Raw genomic sequence first — 26,580 nt, forward strand, 5'->3', positions numbered from 1 at the left:
GACAACTAACTAATCAATATTGCTGAAACGAAAACAAAGTTCTGGAGAAACTTAACAGTCAGGCAGCATTTGTGAAAAGAAAACAGAGTTTGGGTCCAGTGACCCTTCTTCAAAACTATTGGTAGCCAGGAAAAGGTGGCATATATACTGAACATAGTGGGGTGGGAGAAAGATAAAGTGAGCGAATAGGTGGACACAGAATCCAGAGAGAATAAAAAAAAGTTGGCAAAGATGAATACTGTAAGCCAGGAACAAAGAAAAGCTGATAACAGGAAGTAGATAGATATTACTGCTTTAAATTATATAGATTACTAGCAGAAGAGCTGTAAAAGTGGCTCCACTCATCCTGCTGATGCGTTCTTTAATGTAGCAACATCTGGTTGTTGGGACAAATTGCAAATCAATGGTTGGAATGTAAACATTTGGAGCTAGATGTATTTTATCTGTAAAAATACCACTATATGATGTAAACTATAGGATTTACATGCATAATTTTAACATGATTTGGCTTGAGTTTAGGTTTTTGAGTTAGTAACCAAACGATTCTGTGGCTGAAGTTAATAAATTACATTAAGAACAATTTACAATAATTTCTTATTTAATAATTAATGGCTAATAATTAGCCATTCCTAATTCTGTTGAAGCCTGGCTGTAGAGTCAATAGTTTGAGAGAACTAAATTAACTTTTGTTAATTTTAAGACCATTTGTGACCCAGTGTGGTAAATAATGGCGCCTCAAGTGTTTGTTAAGTGTTTTTTTTTAAAAAGAAAACTCAGGAGAAATATCTATAGCTGAGAGAGAGGGACTTTTAGCTGTGCATTTTACTTTGAGCAGGGCAGTCCTGTGAAGTCCTTGGTACAGAATGGCAGTATAGAGCAGTGCTCCAGAGAAGACATTGATAGATATAGTGAATTAGATTACCTTGAAGAAAATTGATGTTTGCCCCAGACCTGAAGTGTTGGGATTAAAATCCTGACGTTATTTTTTTTAAACGGAGAGAAGTGGGTTTTGGGTTCTATACAAAAAGGTGCTTTTTGTTTCCCTTTTCAAACTTTAGGTCCTTTGCTTTACCTTTAGTTTTATTGTTGAAACAGAATTTGCAGCATTGCGTGCTTATGTTTCAGTGAGAGATCACCATGGAACTTAAAACAGATTCCTGACTAGGATCTGCCTGGTCCAGTAACAACAGCCAAGGTCATAACACTTAAAAAGCAGAGCCTGAAAAGGAAGCCTCTACAAGCCAAAAAGAGGGCAACTGGAATCAAAGAACAAGAACAGTTTGCCTTTAAATGTAGTAAACCTCACCAGGTGTTTCACAAGTGTATCAGACAAAATTGGAAGTGGCAGTTCCCAAAAAACAGTAAAACAGTGGAAATAAATACAGGAAGCTTGGCACCATTAAAAGAATTATTTTTCTCCTAGAAAAAGATATCGGATTAACACCACCTTACAATAGCACTGTGTTGACTAATCCCCTACCTCAGGTACCATAGTTTAGATAAACCTAATGTGTGTCTATGTACAAAGCTATTTTAATTTGTACAATTCTGTCTTTGTGTAATACTTTCTATTATTTAACAGAGATTGAATCTGTAGGACATAGGAACTTATGGGCAACTTCCCATAATTAAAAGTGGTAGGGAAGAGGATGGCCTAATGGTATTATTGCTAGACTGTTAATCTAGGGACCCGGGTTCAAATCCCACCACTGCAAATAGTGGAATTTGAATTTAATAAGCACCTGGAACCTTGAGTCTAATCGGATCATGAAGCCATTGTCAAAAATCCATCTGGTTCACTAATGCCTTTTAGGGAGGAAAACAATACAGGTTAATTCCCTGTGCTAGCTTTAATAGTTCAGTACAGTACATGTCTATGAACGTATGAGTTTACAAAGAATGGGGAGGAGCTGCTCCTCTAAACACAAGCTGTTATTTTGTCACATTTGCTGCCAACAGGCTGCTTCTCTCCAAGTTGAAAGCCCGCAGCTGAGAAGAAGAGTTATCAGGTAGGAAATTCAGTGAGGGAGGTATTGAGGGAGCAAGCAGCCGATAGCCAGAACCTGGAAGTTCAGGACCAGTTCAAAAGCTGTGGGTAGTTGGGCAGCGGAGTATTTGGGAAATGGGACAGAGACAGACAGACAGACAAAATGGCGACATTTTGCTGTGGTACTAATGGTGGATCCAAGACCTCCCCATGCTGGTCTAGATAGGGGCATCAGCCAAAGATGGGCAAGGGATTAAATGGAGGAATAGTAACAAAAAAAGGTGCAAGATGGGTGGAGCTAAAGAAAAGTGAGGAAGAAGGATCTGTATCGAAGCAGTCTTACAGATGAAACTGCAAAAGAGATGTGGGAGCTGCAAGGAGGTGCAAAGAGTGAGGCGGGAGAAGGAGTTTTAGAGCATGGAAGCAGGGAGTAGGCGGCTACAAAACAAAAGGTTTAAAACCTGCTCAATGCATTCAACTAACTTATTTAAGAAAACTCTGAATCACTGAAGGAATTGATTTCTTACAAATGAATGCAGAACTTCTCATTTGAAGCTGTGCAATTTCAGGAGCCACTATGCTTGGAAGAGGGAAAAACAAATGCTCTTTCCTACCTAAAAACAATTATTAAATTTAACCAGAGTTTGCAACCAGAAATGCAGTAAATAGGTTTGCAACTGGCTGGTTAAAGTGATCCAGATTTCTGCGCATGCAGTAACTGTGTTCACCAGTCCATCCAAGTTGCACGTAGGGTGATAGCTTTTCATGTGTAGAAGTGCTTTGCAGTTATTTTGATTTCAAAAAAGACATATGCCTATTGACATGTACCAAACTAAGTACTATGTTGTGGCTTTAAGTTTAATGGAGAGTGGATGACTGTGGATCTCGACAAATTCTTCTAATGTTGTTCTCACAAAAGTCCAAATATCCCACAGATCAACAGAAAAGCAGAATGTATTGTTACTATGAGACGGCATTACCTAATGAGTTAGTGAGCATAAAAAGATAACCACTAAAAATTAAATAGCACTTGAGAAATTTCAAGGGAAGCCCTTGAGAAAGGAAACTTATGAGCACTTAATGGCTGTTTATTTCCACACCATGAGAGCTTGGAAAGATGTACACAGCATTTTAATCACTACAGAGTATTCACATTATGAGAGAATGGCAGCTAACAGCAATAAACAATGGAATGATTAACTAAGAAGTCTATAATCTGCCCAATGGGGACCCATCTGAATACTCCAGCCTTGAACATTCTAGCTCTTTTGCTTGGTCAGGACTTCCATTTGCCACAGAGATGCATCCTTTACTTCAGATGAACTTGTAGGCTTGGTCATTTAAGTGTAAGAAAGAGGGATCTTACTGAAATGGGGTTGGGGTTTTAACACAACTTAGCATTGTAAAATAACCATGTCACCTCCTAAACTGAATTTTGAAAAAGTATCTTTGCAAACAATTTTTTGCTGACACTATGATCTCTAATTCCAGAGTGTTGTTGCAGGATAAAACACAAAGATCTCAAAGTACACAGTTGTTGGTTGCCACCATGAAATCTTTTTTGGACTTAGGAATGCAATAATTTTTGGAGTAGACTACATCTTCAACAGCAAAATCTGAGGGGCCAAAGACACTTGAAACATTTTGGCGCAATGTTCTCCAATCCCCTTGCTTTGCTATATTTCAGGCTCTTTAATACTTTCTCCACTTATTGGATCAGGACCATCATGTTCTGCATGGTGGCGTTTTCCAATTCATTCCAGATTATGTATTTTCTTTTTCAACATTGTGCTGTCACTACATGGAGTGAATGACAAGAAATCTTATTAGGATCACACAACACGGATTATAGTCCAACAGGTTTATTTGAAATCAAGCTTTTGGAGTGTTGCCCCCTCCATTGAAGAGCTTCTAAGTCAGCAGAGTTTGAAAATTTCTATCCAAGTTGTTAGAACTGAAAAAATTGTGTTTATCAGAACATGAAAAGGTTCATGCCAACAAACTTAAATCAGAAGGGAGGGGCTAGTTAAATAGGAGTGAATTTTCTCCAGTTCTTAACCTACTGTTGGGGAACATGTTAAAACTCTGTCTTACTGCTTACATCTATCTTAGTTTTGCTTATGGCCATCACTGGTTAGGTCAGCATTTATTGCCCATCCCCAATTGCCCAGAGAGCAGTTAAGAGTCAACCACATTGCTGTGGGACTGGAATCACATGTAGACCAGACAGGACAAGAATGGCAGTTTCTTTCCCTAAAAGCCATTCACAAAACCAGATTTTTTTTTAACCTAATAGTAGGCAATGGTTCCATGGTCATACTTAGACTTTTAGTTCAAAATTTTTATTGATTTCAAATTCCATCTGCCACAGTGGAATTCTAACGTGGCCTCAATGTTACCTGGGTCTCTAGATTAATAGTCTAGTGATAATATAATTAGGCCATCACCTCCCCTGACTGCTACAGTACAAGGCTTGGTAAGACTACATCTGGAGTCCAATGCATAACAAGAAAAATGATATAACTGCACTAGAAACCAGTTGAGAAGGTTAACCCAACTCATTCCTGGGATGAAGGACTTATGAAGACAAGCTCACCAGTTTAAGCTTTTGCCCATTGCAATTTAGAATGAGAAATGTTCATATTGAAACACTCCAAAGCTTGAGGGAATTTGAAAGAGAGCATAGAGAAAAATGTATCCTCTTTTATAGGAGAGAATTGGGGAAAGAAGTGGTGCCATTTTTAAGACAGATTACCAAATTTCTCTGAGGGCAAGGAGACTGCAATTTTGCTTCCCAGAAAATAGTGGAGGCGTAATCATTGAAATTTGAGCTATGAGAAACAAACTTTTGATAGAAGACAGATTCAAGAGTTACAGGGTGAGGGACAAAGTGCAGTTGAAACTACAATCAGATCAGCTACCACAAGTTTAAAGAGTCAGATGTCCTACTCCTGCACACAAGTTCCAATCTAATCAAGCATAAAACCATTTAATCAACAAATTTATTTTCCAAATGCATGCTTTATTGATTAAATTTATTCACATAACCAAAGTTGGCACTATAAAAATACAATTAGATTTAATATTTACAATGTTCACTTCTTCCTAACGTGTAACCCAAGAGGTTTTTTCCAGTCCCTGTGCCCTATGGTGGAAAACATTTAGAAAGTGGTGTTTTCTCATGACACTTTTGCTGTGGCTGGCCCATGCTTAAATGTTCCCTCAGCATGTAGTCCTGGACCTCGCAAAGTGGCAATACTCAGGACTTCAGGCAGATAAAAGAATGTCTTTCACGAAGCTGATGGCCCTCCAGCCCATGTTGAAAGGAAACAAAGTGCACATCAAGATTATAGTCTGAAGTTACGGAACAAAGTATGGAGTCAAGGTTGGAAACTGCCTGAGGAGATATTGTTCCTCAAGCTTCAATGGAGTAGAGCAGGAGGCCAAGGGCAGTAATATCAAATTGAACTTGGGAGTTTCATTGTCACCCAAGTTGATGGTTGCCTCTTTGTGTTTTCATTTCTCTCATTTGTGTGCAGTCACCATTGCTTGTGCTATGGGCACATCTTTTGATTACTTTCTTGTCCCATCAACATTCTTTTTGGCCCTGGACACAGTTAAACTTGCAAACTTTTAAACAGCTCAATTTTTCCTGTCTTTCACTCTAGCACACATCTTTTGTCCTTGTCCTCCCTCAGAACATTTTAGGAAATTGACCTGAGATGTGTCAACAAAGAACATAGGCCTATGTTTCTCAGTGCATAATGCTTCCAGACATAATTCTCAAGCATGTTGCTTTAATTTCAGATATTCAGTCAGTTAGTTTTGTCCAATTGAAATTCAAGTCAGTCATGAAATGTTAAGTAGAAGACTTCAAAATCTGGAATGAAGTCAAAGAAGGCAAGGCATTCATTCAATCATAGAACCCCTGGTGTGAATTCAGCCCTCTGAAGAGCATCCCATCCAGATCCAACACCCACCTCTAACTCTGCATTTAATATGGCTAATTCACTTAGCCTGCACACGCCCAGACACTATGAGCAATCTAGCACAGCCAATCCACCTAAACTACACATCTTTGGACTAGGCAAGGACACCCACACAGACAACGGGAAAATGCACAAACTCCATACAGACAGGCATCCAAAAGGTAGAATTGAACCCAGGTCTTTGGCGCTGTAAGGGAGCAGTGCTAACCACTGAGCAACTGTGCTGCCCATACTATTGACAATCTGATAGCTTTATTCACCTGAAAGATCAGCTGTCCTTCAACATTAGTATAAAATACCATCTAGAAGAGAAACTTCATCCTTTGCCACCTCAGTTGAAGAACTAAACTGACTACCATTGATAAACATGACCTACAGTTTACAGATCTGCAGCGCCTTTGCTACTAAATGTTAGGTTTGCAAGCTAGTCTCGCTTCAGTTGTGCATACAAGAGACATGCATTTATCATAAATTCGCAACAATTCTCACCCATTCAACCAAATATTCCATCTCTGGTATATCAAAGGAAACATTGCAATATGCTGAACACTTTCCATACCTTGGTAGCCATCTTTCTTATCAGAAAAACTACAGATGCTGGAATCCAAAGTAGACAAAACAAGAGGCTGGAAGTGCATAGCAACCCAGACATCAGGAGATGGAGAAGTCAATGTTTTGGGTATAATGCTTCTTCAGGATTAGATGTGGGGGTAGGGAAAGCTACAGGTAGAGAGGGGAGGGGTGGGGAGAGTAGCAGAATGGTGAGGTAGTGATAGGTGAACACAGGTAGTGGGTACAATCTGCTTGGTTGATGGGAGGGATGAATCCTGTTGGTAACTGGAAGGAAGGCTCACTAGGTGGATGGAAGGAAGTAGGCAGGGCTGGAAAGGGTGCCAGGGGATGTGTGGGAAGGTTATTTGAAACGCGAAAGTTGAGGTCGTACCCACTACTTGTGTTCACCTATTACTATCTCACCATTCTGCTACTCTCCCATCCAACCCACTTCCCCGCTTTATCTGTAGCTCCCCTCACCCCCACATCTAGTCCTGAAGGATTATACCTGAAACATCTTTCTCAACAAGCCACCAATGATGAGATCCAATACTGATCAGCCTCCTACAAACTTAACTTCCAGAAGTCAACAAACGTCCAAGTTTGGAAAGCAGTTGTCATAGAAATGCATGCAAAAAAAAAAAATTACCAACTGAACTTTCCTGTTTTTTTTTAAATCTCCACCAAAGCTGTCAAAATGCTGGAAGTCTGTAACAGCATTAAGCATGGTGGCCAAATGACTACCATCTCAAGAGCAACTTTGGATGGACTTCTGATGATTAACACTAATCATCTTGTCATTTTAAAGTATATAAAATGACAGCAAATCTGAGAACTATTGAATATTTGGTATAACTGGAATAAGCAAAGGAGCTGATCAGTATTGGATCTCATCATTGGTGGCTTGTTGAGAATGATATTTCAGGTATAATCCTTCAGGACTAGATGTGGGGGTGAGGGGAGCTACAGATAAAGCGGGGAGGTGGGTGGGATGGGAGTGTAGCAGAATGGTGAGATAGTAATAGGTGAACACAGATAGTGGGTACGACCTCAACTTTGGAGTTTCAAGTAACCTTCCCACCCATCCCCTGGCACCTTTCCAGCCCCGCCTACTTCCTTATGGCAGCACGGTCGCACGGTGGTTAGCACTGCTGCCTCACAGCACCAGAGACCCGGGTTCAATTCCCGACTCAGGCGACTGACTGTGTGGAGTTTGCACTTTCTCCCAGTGTCTGCGTGGGTTTCCTCCGGGTGCTCCGGTTTCCTCCCACAGTCCAAAATTGTGCAGGTTAGGTGAATTGGCCATGCTAAATTGCCCATAGGGTTAAGTGAAGGGGTAAATGTAGGGGAATGGGTCTGGGTGGGTTGCGCTTCGGCGGATCGGTGTGGACTTGTTGAGCCGAAGGGCCTGTTTCCACACTAAGTAATCTAAACAAAAAAAGCTCACTTAATTTCTTTAAATTATCTTCCACAAGTCCATTCATCTCCCTTGCAGCAGTAGTCGCACTTGATTTACCATCACTTGCTAAATACCTGTAAGCTGGTTGTTTCTGATTCACATGAAGACTCATCACACTGTACTGAAGAATTCTGGAGTCTCTCTCCATTTAAGTATTATTTAGCTTTTCGAATAGTGCTGTGAAGGTGGACAATTCACATTCCTCCGCCTGGCCCCAAACTAATTTTTGCAGATTCACACAATCTATAACTCAGACTCCACGTTTCTCTCAACTTGTTTTCTTGTTTAAGTTTATACAAACTGCAATTTTAGCCACAAAACAGGTCATTTGTTCATCCAAGTCATCAACACACTTCACAAATAACAGTTTACCAGCCTGAATGATTATCAGCTCCAACTTGCAAAATGGAAGGAATCTTCAACATTATGATTTAAAACTACAATAATTAGAGAACACATTTTAGTTCACACCAACAGTCTTCAGACTCAAAAATCATCCGGCCCAGATAATGTAGTAGCAACAACTTCTAAAAATTATCTGTGGATCCTTGAAATATACCATTAACTGAAAACTCACCAACGGTAAACAAATAAACTGGTAGAGTAACGGTGCTATATTAAGAGTGGTTGCCTCTACCGACATACATAAGAAGCAAATTGACTTTTAATTTAAATGTGTGCACGCACGTGCACTTCAGGAATAGTTATTGGATATGTAGCATTGGTATTTTTAAACTTCTGATCGACTGCCAATTTATACTCAAACTAATATTTCTTTTTATAGCCCTGGAATAATTAGCATGGAGTATTTTTCTTCTTTATACCTCATTAGTTTTGGTCCTTTTAAGTCAAAGCCATATTGGAGTTTGAAGTAAGTAATACTGGCAAATAGGTTTTTGAAAAATCTCTTCCATTTGATCCCCAGTGTAATACGTAGTTCTACTTACATCCAAATATTCTCAAAGCAGCTTCAATTCCTAATACCTTTGCAAACTTACTTTTCCAGCAAAATACATTAAAGAAACCAGTTATTTCTAAGTATTTTTAAAATTTAGAGACCAAATTAATAACACCAGCTGATTGAAAGAAATGATGCAGCTGTAACTCAATGACACCACTTGTCTGGTACAAAACCTGTAAACGATTGTCATAGCATATGACATTTTCAAACTTTGCTGAAGGTTTGTCCTTGGAAAGAAATTAGTGGTTCCCCTATCCATTTCATCCAAATCTTGTTCCCCATTTGGAACTGATCTTTTCATGGAATGGAAAGGAAAATTTGCCCACTTTGTTCAACTTACACAAGTCTCAACTAATTCAAACCCAATGTTGCTCTTTTCACTTGTATTTTTTTTTCCAACTGATTCTGATGTGCTCAATTATTTTAATAATTTTACAAATCAGCGTGCCCTGTTTTGTTGGAACATTCTAAAAATATTTCCAGAACACTACAGCGAGATAAGTTGTCAATACATCATCAGTACATAGATCATGTAACTTTTGAAGAGAACATTTTTTCAAATTGAAGACCACTGCCTGAAAGTAACGAAAATATTGCATTTGAGAAGAACAAACTGCATTCTGGGAGACAGTTTATGCAGCTCTATGGGTTCAAATCTCACTGTAGGAGATTGAATTGAATTCAAATTTCACAAAATCTGCAATTACCTTTGGGCCCTCTTGTGGTGCAGAAATAGTGTCCACACCCCTGAAGCACGACACCAGATTCAAGTCCCACCTGGTCTTGAGGTATAAAACAACATTTTCGAACAGGTTGATTAGAAAAAAAATAGGTTAAATTTAATAAATAAAGCTCTTGGAGAACAGCCACATAACCCAGCTCTTGGAATTAGAAAACAATTACATGGGGTATGTGTAAGACTGCCACAGGACAGATGAGAAAGAACCTCTTATAAAATCATTTCTCAAAGCTGAGCTGATGATTCAGACACCCACCAGAACCCTTCATTGCTGCAACCCAGGAGGAATTTTTCAATCAACTCCAAAACTGTGTTTTTCTACTTTGTAGTAAGGACTGTAATGTTTAACTCTTAACTTTGTTTTCCTTATTTTCCTGCTTTACAACAAAGACTCTGTATGCTGGTACCTTTGTACCCAAGGTGACACAAGTGGCCACTTGTAAACCTTTCATTATACTCACAGGAGTATGTGATAATAATTCTAATTCAATTCAATCTAAGTTGAATTTTCTAATTCATGAAAGTAATTTGATTCTTTGTCACAATTTTGTTGTAAGCCACTTTGAAACATTCTAAATTATTTAAATTAAGTGGCAAACTGGAGGCCAACCACCATGTTCTAAAAAGGCACATTCACAAATCAAAAGAAACTTACCTGAGGTCACTTAGAATTTATATACATCTCAAACTCTACAAAAAACTTAAATCAACTTCACAATGTATCAGTATAAACATTTCCACTGACCAAACATATGATATTGGAGAAACACAATGTCAGATCACTACTAATGCTGATGCAGCTACTAGATTCAGATGGACATGCCTATGACACAGCGTTCCGGGAATTGAAGTCTTTCAAATCTTCATGAAGTGTTCTGAAAGGTCCCCAGCTGCAAACATTTGAGATTCAGGTTCTGGAACTCGAGTAACTGTTGGCATCACGATGATGTATCTGCAAAGCTAAGAACTACGTGGACAGCATGGTTAACAAGATTGTCACGCAGCAGAAGACGACCTGGCAGGCAAAGAGAGATTGGGTGCCATTAGATAATCAAAAAAGACCAGGCAGACAGGCCAGGCATCCCTTCATCTCATTATTCAAATGGAAACCCATTGGTGAATGTGATGGTTCACAAAAGAAATGCAGAAAGAGTCAAGCTTAAATAACCAAAAGTAGTTCAGCTGTACAAGAAACAGACAGAAGGTGGCACATGATAGTAGTAGATGGTTTGAGCGTTTGGGGGACAAATAGGAATTTCTGTAGTTGTTAACATGATTCCAGGATGTTGCATCTGTGCTGTCAGGATTAAGGATGTCACAGAACTGCTGTAGAACATTCTTTTGAGAAGGGTGAAGAGCCAGAAAATTAGAAAGTGGTGTGGAGTCATGAGAGTTGAATTTAGGAAGACAGGCATGATTCTGAAACAGTCATGTCACAATTGCTCTCTGTGCATATTAGACATAGAAATAGGATGACTGTACAAATAAATGTGTGAATAAAAAAATAGCACAACGGGGATGGGTTATACCTCAAGAAGACTGGGACTAATGTTCACAGGGATTTTTGCTAGTGCTGTTGGACAGGATTTAAGCTAGCTCATCAGGGGATGGGAATCTAAGAGGGAATTCACTTAGGACAGAAACAAAGCTAGTTTACAGGAAATAGAAAACAAAAAGCAGCAGAAATGGATCCTTGAATTAACTAGTTTCGAATTACAAAAAAGTATCAAAAAGGTATAAACAAAGGCACTATCTGAATGCATGCATTTGCTAGAGTAAATTGCAGGAGCTAGTAGAATGAAAAGTGGATGACTTCATTGCTATTTAAAAAGATGTGGCTATGGGTAATCAACAATGAAATTGAATGTCAAAGGATATTCAACATTTGAGAGACTGGCAAAATAATGCCAAGTGAGTGGGAAAGGGCCAAGTTAGTATTAACAAGAGGGGTTTCCAATCAGAACAATACGACATAGTACCTTTGACATTAGAAAACGGCAAACAGCAACATTGGCCAGCTTACAGACTGAGCAGAAGTGGCAGTGATTGGTAATTTCTAGTTACCAATAATATCAAGGATAATAGGAATAGTGCAGGAGTTTGGCACTGAGCAATAATCAAAAATAGATTTGAGGGGCTGAATGACTTACTCCTTCTTCACAGCACACGGTCAGCAGTTGATTGGTGTTACAAAGCTGGGTAGAATAAAAGGGAATTGAAAAGCAAAGTGTGGTTGCCTTAAGGGGGAAAAGTGTTACTTAAGTTCAGAGTTCAGCAGAGAAGGGAGCTTACGAGCAGCTATGGAAAACAGACGGTTCTAAAATGATGTGACAGTTGACTTTGTTAATGGATACCTGAGGTTTGCTGCTGTTTTGACAAGTCAAATTTGACCAATTAATTGACACCAAACAGTCAGCCAGAAAAAGTTGTAAGAATTGGGTGCATCGTCAAGGAGAGATAAGACCGGAGTTTTTGAAAATCAAATTGCCCATCTGACATGAAAAGTTGTCAAAGAAATCTCTAAGGCACCACCTATTTAAAAAAACTACCAAGGCATTTGATAGCAAAAAAAAAATACAAGCAATAAAAAGTAAGACAACAACCTAGGAGAAAATAGCAGATCTGGGGAAAAAGGAAGGAAGGATGGCAGGCTGAAGGAAGAGGAGAAGACCATCTCAGTGTAGACTTTAGGATAATTAAGTGCTAATTTACCATTATTATTAATTGTGTCATTGGAACAGCATATTAATAGAATTGTAGTCAGCTAAGAGTGTGGTTAGTTCGGGGAAAGTGTTTGGTTTGTTAATAGTTTTGTTAGTGTTCACGGTTAGGGATAAATAAATAGTTATTTTTATAGTGGAAATCAGGGATTTTCTTTCATTCACACATTTTTAACAGATTACGAGGCGAGAAAATCTTCTCTGGGTACCTTAGTTTAATTACCGAGGAGTTGGGCCTCCTCATCATAACAGTGAGAAGGATAAATGCACTGCTTATTCCAAGGAGAATAGGTTGCATTTAAATACTACTTTACATGAAATGCTTTGATGGGTAGTCATGTAGAAAACAGACAGCTAAAATGCACTTAGCGAATCCCTGTAAACTGCAGTGCCGTAACAACTAATTATTATTCTGATATTGATCAAGGTTAAGTATTAGCCAGGATATTGGGAATAACTACCATGCTGTTCTTCAAAATGGTGCCATAGGTTCTTTGACACTCATCCAAGGAAGTGGATGGGGCCATTGTTTAACATCTTGCCCAAATGACAGCATCTCAAAACAGAGAAGCAGTCCCGAAGTGCCTTGAACCCAGAACCTCAACAGTACTACCAGCTAGTTACAGCTGACAAAGACAAATAGTGAACAAATGATGAGTGCTTGAGGAGAAAATAAAAATCAACTACTCCTGTACAAAGAAAGAACGTATTAGGCTGGCAACCAAAGGTTACTCCAGTGTAATCAAAAAGGTACATGGTTTATAAATTCTTGACAGTTCTAATTCAACTCAGGTGACATTTACTGAGCTTGTTATTGCATGTATTTTTTCCAACCAGTCACAGTGGGCATTGCCAAGCATAGGAAAAGCTGGAATTACATTTTCACTTAATTTAAACCCGTTCCTCTAACACACAGAGCTCTAACCAGGCTGAACCAATAGGTATTGGTTCAGTTATAGGTTAGCCCCTAAAGTCACCAGGTCAAAACATGACCTACTTGGGCTCTCTTCAAAGTCGCTATAGTAATCCACTGAGTTATTAGTGTTAAAACAAAACTATTATTGCATATGACAACAATGTAAAGCAAAAACAAACTCAAAAAAGGTAGACACAGGTAGCTCAGTCTTCCAAAAAAAAAAGAGTTAACTGTACACTAGTCACAGACAGACACATACTCCCACTAGAATCAAATCCAATTTAGAAATGAGACCTGGAGCCCAAAATCTCTTCAGGTTCATCACAGGCCTTATACTAGCACCCCAAATTCAGATTTGGCTCAAACTCAGTCTATTGATTTATGGATTAGCAATAATACATTGAATGTGTGAATTGAATGTATGAAAAAGGAGATGGAACTGCAGACAAAAACTTAAACTGCAGAGATACTGCACATAAACATCAGATCAAATCACTCTGCTAAATGAAGCAGATGTTAATGGAAAAAGACAGAAGTTGGAAATTTCCACTTCATCACATATCAAACTGGTTACAGAAAGAGGCAGCAGGAACAAGGGAGGTACTGGCTATAGCCTTCTAATTCTCCTCAGATACAAGATCCATTCACCCTTGTTTGAAGAAAAAAAGGTGCAAGAACCTTCAAACCTGTTAGTTTACCTCCAGAAGTTTCAAAATTTAATAATTCATCACAATACAGTAACTTCTACAAATGCAGACTAATTAGGGAACCACAGCTTTGTTGAAGGTAGTGAAATAACAGAAGGTTTGGGGGGGGGGGGGGGGGGGAAAGAGAGAGAAAGAATAGGGTTGATATGGTGTATGTGGGCTCCCAAAAGACATTTGATAGAGTACCACAGAACAGCAAAATTGAAACCCATGGAATAGATTGGACGACTCAGATAACACAAGTGGAGTAAGAGCCTGAGGAAGGTAGCGAACAGGGCACAGATAGTGATTCTTCAACATCCCAGAAAGATGTTGAGAAATTTCAGATTGCAACACTTGAACCTCAAACTGTGCACTTACATCCAAGATTTTAAAAAAGGGAGCTGGGCTTTCAAGGATGATACAATCAGCATTTTAAGTCAATATACAAGCAACTGGCCTTGGAGATGAGCCCAGCTGATATTACTGAAAACTCACAAAGTTAGTTTGCCAGGATTCAGGTCAACAGCTATGAAAAGCAGGAACAAAACGTGTGATCTCACACTCACATGGAGTAAGGCAAATGTTGTGACGAGCTAAAATAAGGCTTAAAGTTCCACATATCTTGAGGAAAAATCTGCAAGGGAAAAACCCTCACTGTAAAAAATGTTTTTGAGATCAAATTCCCTGGCTGAAAGAGGAGAAGAACAAAGTAAACCCTCAGGAGCCGAGACGTGCATTGAACTCATCCCGGGACAACAGAAAGTTGATAAAAGAACAAAGTTTACAAAGTACACTAAAAAGGGGGGGGGGGAGAAAGCGCTGTCTTGTGATAAACATTGCAAAAGACATCGTTCAGTCAATAGAACTTTTTAAGTCTTTTGGTACAGGAGAAGTCTTACTGCATGAAAAGCATAATGTCAAATTTTAATTGGTCCCTTGCTTGGGTACGTTTTCATCACCTTCTGCTGTGTTATCTTTCCAAACTAACTGGAAGAGCTAGTCACTCCCCCGAATCCCTCCTCTCTCCCTCCACCCAATCCCTCCCATCTCCTCTCTCCCTACCCTCCCATTCCAACTCCGCTCTCACTCTCTTTCCACCCTTCTCTCTCTCTCTCTCTCTCCGTTCCCACTAGCTCTCTCTCCCTCCCACCTCTCTCTCTCTCTCTCTCTCTCTTACCCCCCTCCCTCACTCGCTGTTGTCAATGGAGCCGCTGTGTTGCTGGCGCCTCACTGCGCATGCTCCTGTCATGCCGCCCGCCCAGATCCTCAGCCAGACTCAGAACGCTGACCGGGGACGGGAAGAGAACGGCGGTGGCGGGAGAGCCACCCGCAGGCTACGAGCCGCTCCCCACGCAGACTTTGGGAGCAGGAAGCCGCCGGCTCGAGTGCGCAGAGCGGGAGGTGAGGCTGTGGGGATAAGAGTACAGGCCGCTCGCGCTCCCCGGCTCCTCCACAACAACAAGCCCCAAGATGGCGGCGCCTCCCAGCTCCAAGCAAAGGCTGCGCCGCCGCCGATTCCTCCGCTTCCACGGGGCTCGGCGGGATGAGGCGGGCCGCTAGTGAGATCCGCGATGCCACGCTCATTGCGCCACGTGTGTTGGCGTTCTGCGCGCCCGGTGTACCTACCGTGTAGTGAGTGAAGAGCGGCAGTGATCTGTCTTTCCCCCCAATCCCGCCTCCGCTTCACCGCTCGACCGCCGCCTCCATCTTGTAAGCGGGAGCGCACCGCAGTCGTACGCATGCGCGCCCTCGCCGCGCCAGGCTTCCGATTGGCTGGCGCTCGATTGGTTCACGCTCGCTGATTGGTCCGCCAGGCAGCGGCAATAACCGAGGTTGTGATTGGACAGATTGAAGCGATGCCGCGCGTTCCAATTGGACAGTGAGCCCGCTGCGGGATCAGGCTCCCTGTGATTGGTACGCGCCGGTGAGCCGCTTAAACTGAGGGCGTCATCAAAACAAACAGGCAGTGACCACTGACAACTGGCGAGAGGGGCCAGGGAGGAGTACTCGTGGACTGACTAACAAAGGCTGATACTGAGAGTACCAGAGGACACACCAGGGGCCGGCTTCCAAGAGGAACTGATACCCGGGACTTATAAAGGAACTGCCCACTGGCAGCTAACACCTGGGTATGGGCTGACCACTGCAGGGAGATATGGTGCTGGCTCACAGATCCAGTGCTGGGACTGGGTATTGAGGACAAGAACTGCGTGCACTTTGAATTGGCAATAGCATTGAGAGAGAGCATGTACTGTGGCTGTGAACCTGGGCACAGAGTTTCTTGAGGCACTGAAGTCTGATAATTTCGTAAATGTGACTGGGGTCTGACTTTGCAAGATAGTGCTGGTGGGTGGCACTGGCACAAAAAGGTGGATGTGATTCAGACTGATAACTGGCGCTGAGGTCAGGGTAATTACACTGAATTGGCACTAAGAGCTGATCACTTACTGGGGACCGATACTAGTAGGAATAGCTGGTAGTGAGGGATGGTGTTGGCAAAGTCTGTTTCACTGAGGGCTGGGGCTTGCATTATGGGCAGGAGGTGAAACAGAGGAGTAGCACTAACTGCAGCTAGTGACTTAGACTCAAAGTTGTTACTACCACTATAGCCGAGCACTAGGGAACAATACTGGCATTAGACACTGGTAATAGGTCAGGTAATGTTACTGGCACTGGGGACTGATACTAAGGTCAAGCACTGATTGTATTGGTAATGATGCAGATCCCTGGAAGGGTTGCCAGCTGTAGTAGAGATCAATGGTGGTGAAGCTGGCATTGGGTCTTGTGCTGAGAAATGTGATGCTCAGCTTTGAAAGTGGCATTGAGAGCTGGTTATGGCATAAAATTTTGACTAGTGATACCACTTGATAGTGGCATCAATCCCCCAATATTGATTAATATAAAAATTTGAAGAGTGTCAAAACCGAAAGACCTGTGAACTGAGAGGTGAATGGAGTAGAACTTCAGAATGACAAACAAATTGGTGGATAGGCACATATGGCAGATCAAGTTCAGTGCTGAGAAATGTGAAATGATTCACTCTAGTCAGAATAATACAAAGTTATGAGTCTAAAGAGAATGCGGGGCATGGAGACCCTGGTCTATGTGTGCATAAATTGCTGAGAGTGTAAGGAACCGATACTAAAGTGTAAAGCACTCTAATCTTTATTCATAGGGGCATAGTGTACAAGAGCAAGAAAGTGAAGCATGTTTGCATAGGAACATAAACCAGCTTGATTTCAGCTTGAGCATCGTATCCACAAAAAATAATTCCAGGAGATCAGGATTTTTGGTTATGAAGATGGATTGGGGAAGTTGAAATGAATTCCCTCAGAAAAGAGGTTTTGGGGGACATTTGATGCAGGTATTCAAAATCGCTAGGTGTCTGAACAGAGTAGATAGAAAGAGGCTGTTCCCACTTGTGAAGGAATTGAGAAAAAGAGGGCACAGATTTTGAAATAATTAGTAAAAGTAGCAATAGTGACATGAGGAAAACCTTCGCATATAGCAAGATGTGCAGTGCCCAGCCTGAGAGTCTGGTAAAGATAGGTTCAATCAAAGCATTTAAAAGGGAATTAGACTGCAGTCTGAAGTGCAGCGTTGCAGAGATGCCAGCGGTGCCATGTTAATTTGGCAAATACTTAAGCAGGTGATTGGGGCTAAATGATCATAATTGACTGGAAAAGTGGTTCTTTGGGCCTTTGTGATGCAGTGATAGTGTCCATTCCTCTGAGCTTGGGAGCTTGGTTTCAAGTCCCACCTGTTCCAGAGGTGTGTAATAACATCTCTCAACAAGTTGATTAAAAACATTTTTAAAATGAGCTCTCGTGTCACAGTGCTAGTGTCCCTATCTTTGAGAAGACCTGGGTTCAACTCCAATCTGCTCCAATGGTGTATAATAACACAACTCAACAGGTTGATTAAAAATATCTGTAAAAGGAGGACTGGCGTGTTGATGGAGCTGTCAGGTTGAGTAATGAATAAACAAAGAAAGGAGTCTTGGTTTTTGTCTCACTGATTGGGCTGAGATCCAGTGTGACAGTGGTAGCAGAAGATGGTGCCTAAAGATGGAGATTGGAAAGTAAGTTTTTTGAGATTGGAATTAGAGTTAATTTGGAAAATAATCAGTGAAACGAAGTGCAAAGTGTTAAAATATGACTTTCCGCCTACATAGTTTGTGAAGAAGCTTACGATCAATGAAATGTAATGAAATTGTGGACAAAGGCTACATCTTAACCAAGAATACAGCAAGCTATGGCCTTGGCACTGTCATTTCCCACTAGAGGCACAATTGGATGTAAAATATTCTCAGAGCTAGAGGCTGAACAGTTGGACAGTAGGAAAGGTGAAAATTCTCATGGACAAAATTTATAATGAAGAAGGTTAGATTAAATGCGTCACATATAGATAGACAGGTTAAAAAAGCCTGTTCAATTCTTTGAGGATAGGAGTTAGAAAGTCATGTTGAGGATGTACAGGAGATTGGTGAGGCCTCTTCTGGAATACAGTGACCAGTTCTGGTCGCCCAGTTATAGGTAGGGTATTATTAAGCTGGAGACGGTTCAGAAGAGATTTACCAGATGATGTCAGGTATGGAAGCTTTGAGTAATAAAGGCTGGATAGGCTGGGATTTCTTTCACTGCAGCATTGGCGGTTGAGAGGTGACCTGTAGAAGTTTGTAAAATAATGTGGGGTATTGATAGAGTTACTGATCATTGTTTTTTCCCTTGAATGGGGGATTTCAAGATTGGGGGGACAATTTTTTAAGGTGTGAGGAGAGATATTTTAAAAAAGACATGAGAAACAAATTTTGTACACTGGATGGTTCACGTTTGGAATGAACTTCAGAAGGAAGTGATGGATGTGGATACAATTACAATGTTTAAAAGATATTTGGATGGATACATGAGTAGGAAAGATTTGAAGGGATAAGGGGCAGGAACAGGCAAGTGGGACTAGTTTAGTTAGGGATTATGTTCGGTCTGGACCGGTTGGACCAAAGGCTCTGTTTCTGTTCTCTATGACTGTATAATGCATATGAGATATGGTCAGACTTCCAAAAAATTTAGAAAGTAAGATTAATATGGAATTAATATGCAAGATTGCAATCATTCAACATTGAGATTCTGATTTCAGTGTTTGACTTTCAGTTGTTGGGTTTTGCTAAGGTGGCGATCAAGGATAGATTTTTTTGAGTTAGATTTTCTGAAAAAAAAACATTTTTTGGCTTCCTGCAAAAGCATTAATTCCTAATGGTCTTAATTGTTTTTAATGCATTCATGGGGGCATCGCTGGCTAGATCAACATTTAGTGCCAATTCCTATTTGCCCTGGACAAGCTGTGGTGAACTGCCTCCTTGAATCACTGCACTCTGGGAGTGTAGGTGCATCTACAGTGCTGTTAAGAAGGGATTTCCTGCAACAGTGATTATATTTCCAGGTCAAGAAGGTGACTGGCTTGGGAGCAGAACTTGCAGCTTGCCTGTTCCCATAAATCTGCTGCTCTTGTCCTTCTTGATGGAAGTGGTCACAGGTCATGAAATTATTGTCAAAGCGTTGCTAACGTGCTGCATTCATATTATAGATGATGTATATTGCGTTGCTGGTGAAGGGGTTGAATGTTGAAGGTTATGGTTCTGGTGTCAGTCAAGCGGGATGCTTTGTCTCAGATGATGTCAAGCTTGTAGTATTGTTGGAGCTGCACGCATCCAGGCAAATGGGGAGTATTGCATTACATTGCTGACTTGTGCCTTGTAGATGGTGGACAGGCTTTGAGAAATCAGGAGATGTTACCAAGGAATTCCCAGTGTATGATGTGCTTTTTTATGTTGCTAGTGGGGGATTTGGTGATGATAATGCTATTGAACAATAAGGGGTGTTGGTTACATTTGCACATGTTTGAGATGGTCATTCAGTGGGACTTATGTGGCACTTTTTTTAACCACTTATTAACGCAGTTCTGGATGTTGTTCAGGTTTTACTGCATATGAGAGGAGATGAGATCCAAGGATTTGCAAAATTGAGATAAAGTTGTAGAAGGCCAGAAAACACAGTTAAGAGTTTAAAAGTGGGCTTAGAACTGAATGTGATTCTATGAAATGATTGCAGACTGGCAAAAAGAATTCTAATCATAGTTGGGGAGATCTTGTAGTGTTAATCCAGAACATAATAGGAGAGCAAGTAGAAGTCCAAGTTTGACAAGAGCAGTGGAGAAGGTTGGGGATATGTGGAAATAGAAACCTTTATGACTGAAAATATTTTAGTGGCTACAAACAAGTTAGAAGACATGTTGACAAAGGTTGCTAAACTAAAGAGTTGGAAATCTGGAAATGATTTGGTGCAGAGTTACTACATAGGGGTTAGTGAACTTTATCTCTCTGATTGGTGTGCTCCCTGTGAAACACAATCTGAAGCTAAACTCGGGGTATCAATGAGAAAGTTCGTGATCAAGATGTTAGAATAGATTTCCTACTGCAAGAAGCTGAAGTAATTTTGACGCCACCTAAAGAAGCAGATGATATGAAAGAAAAGGAATGGATATTAAACAAATATTTAAAGAAAAACATGGACCAGGTTTCTGTACATAACAAGAAATACTATTTATTTCAAATAAATGGACTCAATCTGCAGGGAAACAATTTTGATTTCTCTTGGCATATAACTCTACTAGTTAAAATTGTAATCCCCTTGCACACGCAGACAAGGGAAAAAACACTTGAGTGTTATGAACAGAAAGAAAAACTGGGAAAGCAATGCAGAGGTCCATGTTCACAGGATCTGCTGAGATAATACTTGTGCTGATCAGAATGCTACTTCTCAATCTTCCTGTTCCTGATGCTTCCACTGGTTTGCAAAAGGAACACTTACTAGTTCACATTTATACAGGGTCTCTCACTTATCAATTAGTTGTCACAGTTTACAGCAACTGCTGAAGGGAAAAATAAACTGGTTTTCTTGGGGTTTAAGGTGATTTTTACTTCAGAGAACAGAGACGCCCAGAGCCTGTGGATGTTTGAAGGCTTCTCCACAACTTGTTCAGCAGATCCTGTGAACAGAGACCTCTGAAGGATTTTCCCTTTTTTTCCTCTCCATCCACAGTGCCTTTTTTTTTTGTGTGCATGTGTTTGTAAGTGAGGGGAATTTATAAAGGGATTAGAGTTGTATGCTGACAGTTAGTAATTGTTAACAGTAGCAAGGTTCTAATTACTTGTAATAAACAATCTTTCTTGTTAAGTATAGAGTTATGGTCAGTGCTTTCTGTCATCCTAGCTCAAAAGTCAGGTAAGTTTGGGATTCTTTGTATACTTTTTAAAAACTACAATTTTTGCTACCACTCTGTGTAACAGATCTTGATTGCTAACTTACAAGGATGTTGCCAGGGTTGGAGGATTTGGGCTCTCGTGAAACGTTGAATAGGCTGGGGCTGTTTTCCCTGGAGCATCGGAGGCTGAGGGCTGTAAAAGGTTATAAGATCATGAGTGGTGTGGATAAGGCAAATAGCCAAGGTCTTTTTCCCAGGGTAGGTGAAACCAAAACTAGAGGGCAAAGGTTTAAAACGGGCAACCTTTTCACGCAGAGGGTGGTGCATGTCCAGAATGTGCTGCCAGAGGAAGTGATGAAGACTGGTACAATTACAACATTTGAAAAGCATCTGGCTGAGTATATGAACAGGAAGGGTTTAGAGGGGCATGGGTCAAATGCTGGAAAATGGGACTAAATTAATTTAGGATATCTGGTTGGCATGGACAAGTTGGACCGATGGTCTGTTTCTGTGCTGTACATCTCCACGTCTAGAAATAAAACATTGAAGAAATTTAAATTCTGAAAACTCTGCACACAGCATTCCAGCCTTGGGGATGAGAGAAGCTAGTTCTTTTCAGTGATGTTTCATGGACCGGTCTTCCAGGTAAATATTTTAATACAGCAGGGTTTATTGTATTCTTAGTGAGAATAATAAATGTTGTCCATTAACCTGAGAAGCCAAGAAAAGGTTTAAAAAGGTTAGTTAAAAGTACTTCAGTAGCTAAACATTGATGTTAGCAAAAGCTATAAATACAGGGGTGCATTTATCCAATGTTCTAAGGCAAATTCTATGTAAGGGGTAATCTGAGGAACGTTTGCCCATAGAAAATTATTTGGATAACCATTCTTTTTGGGACTGTGTAAATTTGACAAAGAGAAAAGACCTTGCTAGCATAAGGACATGCTAAGAAAGATCTCCAAAATAGAATGGGTTGATGTAAGTAGTTAGTAGTTAGACTACTGAGCAGCAGAAATGTTGCTGCCCCAAAACATTATTGGAGATTTTTGAAGAGGAACACCAAGTGGTATGAAGAGTTACAAAAGAACATGAAAAAGTTTATTTTGGATCACTTTGTGATTTTTTTTTTGTTTAAAGAAAGGCAAGAGATATGGGATATGAAAAAATGTATATCTATAATTTTGTTGCTGATCACAAGAACAGAATTGCTCAGCAGGTCTGGCAGCACCTGTGGAGAGAAATCAGAGTTAATATTTCTGGTCCAGTGACACTTGTTCAAAACTGTTATGAGGAAGGCTCACTGGACCCGAAACATTAACTTTGATTTCTCTCCTCAAATGCTGCCTGACTTGCTGAGCTTTTCCACAAATTTTTTTTTTGTTTGTGTTCCAGCATTCACAGTTCTCTCTGTTTTTATTTTGTTGCTGATCAGTTGTTTGATAAGCCAAGACACAGAATGTGAAAAAAATCTTGTTTCCTTTTCATTAGATTCAGTTCAAGGATTGTTCATATATCTTCAACATCCTTTTATGTCAAGAGGAGAGAGAGAGAAAGAGGATTCATATATTGAACAGGTTTGATTAGTGAATGAATTTACAAAGACAGCTTATATTTATGCGGTACCTTCAAGGTGTGTGCTGGACATATAATCAGAAAAATAGACATGAAGTTAAGGTGAGGTAATTTTAGGATGGGTCACTAATTAGATGCTACACTAAAGAATTGTATTTGATAACCTGCTATGTATGGGTGGCACAGTGGTTAGCACTGCTGCCTCACAGCGCCTGAGATCCGGGTTCAATTCCCGCCTCAGGCGACTGACTGTGTGGAGTTTGCACGTTCTCCCCATGTCTGCGTGGGTTTCCTCCGGGTGCTCCGGTTTCCTCCCACAATCCAAAGATGTGCAGGTCATGTGCAGGCCATGCTAAATTGCCTGCAGTGTTAGGTAAGGGGTAAATGTAGGGGTATGGGTGGGTTGCGCTTCGGTGGGTCGGTGTGGACTTGTTGGGCTGAAGGGCCTGTTTCCACACTGTAATCTAATCTAATCTAGCTAGAGAGAAGAATTTTAATATAACAAGTTGGTTTAGTAGTAATGTCGCTGGACTAGTCATCCAGAACCCCAAGGTAGTATTCTGCACAAATGACCAATGGAGAAATTTGAATTTGATAAAAATCTTGAATAAAAAGTCATCCTAATGGCGATTATGTAACCATTGTCAATTGTAAAAACCCATCTGGTTCACTGATGCCCTTCAGGGAACAGCATTTTCTGTCCTTGGCTACAAGTGATTCTAGGATCACAGAAATGTTGTTGACTCTTAAACACTTTGAGTCATTAGGGATGGGCAATAAATGCTGGCCACATCAGCACTGCCCATATTACAACAGCGAATTAAGAAAAATATATAAAGGGGAACTGAAAGACAGATGCCTTCAGAGACAGTTCTAAGTTCTCTCAAGCTTCTGAAAAAAAGTCTCAAAACTTGACCTGATGGGATGACCCCTAATTTCTTAAAGTAAAGCCTCCTAATTCTGGCCTCAACCATGATAGCAGTAGCAGTGTGACTACTTCACGAACAGAAAGTTTCATTTTCCAGTCCCACCTGCTTGGAGGTGTACCATAAGTCCTAACAAGTGTATTAAAAATAATAAAAGGGGACTGGTGGCTGAGGAAGGAGCTGTGAGACATTGTAGTAAATAAACTCTATCCACACAGAGAGGTTCTGGCTCACCAACTGATTTGGATCTGAATTGACACTAGGGTAACTTGCTCAGTTAGAAAGCTGGCATAGACATGATAAGCTGCTACTGCAATGTAATAATCATGTGCTTCCGTGGTCTACAGTAGAAATGTACAGCACAGTACAGACCCTTTGGCCCTCGATGGTTCCACAGGTTGGCACAACAATCTGAAGCCTATCAATCCTACACTATTCCATTTTCATCCATATGTAAAACATAAGTACTGACTTTATTTCCCTAGTAACGCTGCTGATGCCTGATACTCTATCCTATCCTCAGTATTGTCTCCCAGTTGCCGATAGTCACTTTGTTCAACCCTCAGTAATCACTCCATTGTGTAGCGGTAACCATTTGGCCCTTCAAGACTACTCCACCATTCAATCAAATTATGGTTAATGTTATGTTCCACTATTCAGTAAGATAATGGTTGATCATTTGTTTTGTATTCCATATTCATATCTACTCCCAATAATTGATTATTTCCTTGCCTATCAAAAAACTATCTGCCTCTATTTTTAAAATAATCAATGATCCTACTAAGACAGATGCCTTCAGAGACAGTTCTAAGTTCTCTCAAGCTTCTGAAAAAAAGTCTCAAAACTTGACCTGATAGGATGACCCCTAATTTCTTAAAGTAAAGCCTCCTAATTCTGGCCTCAACCATGATAGCAAACACCCTCTCCATGTTCCCATTCAAACTCTCATACACTTCAATCAAGTCATCGCTTGCTCTTCAAGATTCTAGTGAAAACAAGTCTATTGTGATCCACGCTTTCCTCAAAAGACAAATTGTTTATTCCATCTGCAAATAATCATGCCTTCGCTCCCTCTGTCTAACTCACTGATGTAATTGTAAAAACTTGAGGCCCCAGCACAGACCCCTACTCTACTCATCACTTCTTGCCAAATAGAAAAGAACCATTTATGCATACTTTCCATTTTCTTCCAGCCAGCCCGTATTCTGTCCATATAAATATGTTACATCCTCCAACATGATCTTCTATTTTTTGTAGTAGCCTTTGATGTGGCAACTTACTAAATGTTTTCTGAAAACACAAGCACGGTATACCTACAAGCTTCCCTGTATCCACAGCACGTTACTCCTTCAAAGAACCCCAACAAATTGGTTGAACATGATTTTGCAAAACCATGCTGACTGTTCATGGATTACTTTGAAATTTGGCGGATGTTCTGATATAATCTATTTAATCATCAATTTTAACACTTTCCCCACGACAGATTTACAGCTGACTGACCTAAACTTTCCTGTTTTCCGTGAACATCCCATTTTGAGTCGAGGAGTTATATTTATTACCTCCAGTCTGACAGACACTTTTCAGAATGTGACAAATTATGGAAAATTAATGCCAGTGCAACTGCTATCTCACTAGTCCCCTCTTTTAAGACACGAGGGTGTAGTCTTTCTGGAGCTGGAGACTTTCAACCCACAGGTTCATCAGTTTGCTCAGTGCCGTGCTTGCCTTCTGACTAAGTTCCGATCTCTTACCTCAGTTGTTACTGGATTGATTTTGCTATCCTTCAAGACAGAAGTAAAATACTGTTCATTTCATCACCATATTCTCTCAACTACCATTAACTCCTCATTGTCATTCCCTAATCCTGTCCTTTGTAAATACCATTGATTTATTATTAAGAAAAAGCCATGTTGATTGAATTGGCAAGTAAAATGAGAGGTGGAATTGACTGTCAGAACTAAGAAGGCAAAGATTGGGGGAAAAAGGCGAGGATAATTGAAGTACCAGCACAATAATTAAGCTTAGTAGAAATAGGGATCAGGTGATCCAAGAAGTGAGGTATTGGACTCAGGTATTGAGTCCAATACCAGTTCAAACATAAAGAGGAAATGAAACAACTTGACATCAAACAAATTAGAGCTTTAAAAAAACTTGTAGTTTAGAAAGAAGCAAAGAAAAGCTAGCTGCGTTAATCTTTCTCCCATTTCTGTGAAGCTGTTCTTTCCAATTTCCTGCTGGAACAGCAGGAAAAATACATTTGAAAACACTGAGAGAAATTGTTCTAAAACCCAAAGATAATCAAAAAGATTGAGTCCAGCCAGGTAATCGATGAACTTAAAACTGATAAATTACGGAGCAAATCGCATCACGGACAAAGGAAAAGGAATGAGCAACCACCTCAGTTTTGTGATTTTGCACTGGTCCTTCACTCGTAATACTTGTGCTTTTATTTTTTGCCTGTATGTGTGGAAGTTTAAGATATATAAATTTCAAATTCTACTGTTTTATTGTTCCTGTTAAAGCTAAATGTGTTTCAATAAATGGCTATTGTTACCATGGAAAAGTCTGTGTGGTTTGCTTTTATCCTGGATAGCATACAGAGGGAAATTGGGATCTTCAGTAGTTTCAATAAATGTTAACTTTTATGGTGACTCTGAGAATAGTTGGGCCTAATTTTCAACGCATTACTGCAGTCAGTTGTAACAATATGTGTAAAACGTCTTGCAATCTGATTTTACATTTCCAGGTAACTTCCTCTCATAGACTAATTTCTTCCTCCTGATTGATCTTTCTTAATTCTCTCCCATTCT

At 40.3% G+C, this 26,580-nt stretch overlaps 1 protein-coding gene and 1 long non-coding RNA gene across 3 annotated transcripts in view; one reads left to right on the plus strand and one right to left on the minus strand.

The window, feature by feature from the left end:
• pcif1 (phosphorylated CTD interacting factor 1) overlaps positions 1-15,743 on the minus strand; it is a 121,795-nt gene extending 106,052 nt beyond the window's left edge. For both annotated transcript variants that reach the window (XM_087995004.1, XM_087995005.1), the window contains exon 1: positions 15,639-15,743. The gene's annotated coding sequence lies outside the window, so the exon portion shown is untranslated. The remainder of the gene's footprint in view (positions 1-15,638) is intronic.
• Positions 15,278-26,327, plus strand: LOC148147677 (uncharacterized). The gene is made up of 3 exons (XR_015759621.1): positions 15,278-15,413; positions 22,761-22,846; positions 25,254-26,327. It is a non-coding gene; the product is annotated as an uncharacterized LOC148147677 (long non-coding RNA).
• Positions 26,328-26,580: the final 253 nt, after the last annotated feature.

This window comes from Chiloscyllium plagiosum, unplaced genomic scaffold (assembly GCF_037043375.1).
Source record: "Chiloscyllium plagiosum isolate Xiang-an unplaced genomic scaffold, Cpla_swu_hap1 HiC_scaffold_15, whole genome shotgun sequence".
In the NCBI taxonomy this organism is placed as follows: Eukaryota; Metazoa; Chordata; class Chondrichthyes; order Orectolobiformes; family Hemiscylliidae; genus Chiloscyllium; species Chiloscyllium plagiosum.